General features: G+C 33.2%; 1 pseudogene; it reads right to left on the bottom strand.

Annotated features, from left to right (window-relative positions):
- Positions 1–595: 595 nt before the first annotated feature.
- On the bottom strand, positions 596–1511 carry LOC126061366 (olfactory receptor 5K4-like; annotated as a pseudogene).

Raw genomic sequence — 1511 nt, 5'->3', positions numbered from 1 at the left:
GTACATCCACACCTCATGCCATATATTAAAAAGTTTAAAGAAGTATCAAGAATGGAAGGTAAATTTAAACTCTCAAAAGATAAGAAAAAGAGGATGAGAAGATGAAGAAGAAAAAGAGAAAAAGAAATGTTGGTTAATGTCAAACAACAGATTAAGGAAAGAAATTCTAAACAAATAAGCATAAAATAAACTACATAAGAAAAAGCCAATAAATATGATTACATTGCATTAAAATATTTATCAAATATAAATATCAAAAACAAATATTAAAAGACTCTCCACACACTGAGAAACTACTTGCCACAAACAGTCACAGCATTTTAATATTTTCTCTATCAACAGTGGTAAAAATAAATGAGGGAAAAAAAACAGTAAGATCAAAGGAAATAAACAGATAATTCGTAGAAGGAATGAAAATGGCCAATAAACACATAAAATATTGGATTAAGCTCTGGCAGAATATTTTGAAATTCCAGTCATGCACATTTGAACAAATACATCTTAATGATTTAGAGATGAATATTTTGTAGGAAACATATTTTTCTTTTTCTATGGAAGAATTTTAATAAATTAACATCATCACTGCTGTAGAGGATCAAGTTTGTTTAGGAATATTATAGTTCCTATTGATTTTTTTCAGGACACTTATCTCCTTCTTTCTCAGACTATAAATATAAGGGTTTAATAAAGGAATTGTTATTATACAAAAAATTTCCAAAGTATATCTGTATCCCCTTCTTCAAATGGTCAAGTACACATGAGAAGACAAAAGTAGAATATTGGTACAGAGAGAAAGTGCGAAGCATAGGTAGAAAAGGCTTTCCTTCTTCCATTTTGGATTTCATTTCAAAAATTGTGAAAAGGATGTAGAGATAAGAGATCAAGACAGTGGCAACGGCAAAGATTTGAATAGGCGTTAAAAAATGTGTACACTTAGTTCATTAATAAATGGATCAGTACAGAATAGTCTGTACAATGGCAAAATATCACAAAAAAGTGATCAACTTGATTAGGCCTGCAGAAAGTTAACCCCAATAGAAGTACAACAGGAATCATGGAATGAAGATTACTAGTTATGAAGGTTCCTATGGTCATATGAATGCAGAGTTTCTTTGATATCATGATGTGTTACTGCAATAGACTACATATTGCCATGTAGCAATCCTAAGTCATTGCTGCCAGGAGAAAGCAGTCTGCAGCTTCAACAAGACATGGAAAATAAAAATGTGCCATTCATTCACAGAGGGAAATCATTCCGCCCTCAGAAAAGTTCTTTAACAGCTTGGTGATGGCCCAGGAACAGCAGGAATTCATCAGAGCCAGGTTGCCCAGAAAGATGTGTATTTTGGTGTATGGAGATGGTGCTCCATGAAAATCAACACCACCAGACCAAGACTCCCCAACACAGGTAGACAGTAAGAACATCACAAACAGAACGGTCTTCATAGCTAGGTGATCCAGAAATTCTATAGGATAAACTCAGTTGTCAAGGAATGATTGCCATTGGTCAT

This window comes from Elephas maximus, chromosome 18, assembly GCF_024166365.1.
Source record: "Elephas maximus indicus isolate mEleMax1 chromosome 18, mEleMax1 primary haplotype, whole genome shotgun sequence".
Lineage (NCBI taxonomy): Eukaryota > Metazoa > Chordata > Mammalia > Proboscidea > Elephantidae > Elephas > Elephas maximus.
Note: the sequence above shows the minus strand (reverse complement) of the source record. Positions and strands in the feature narration are given on the sequence as shown.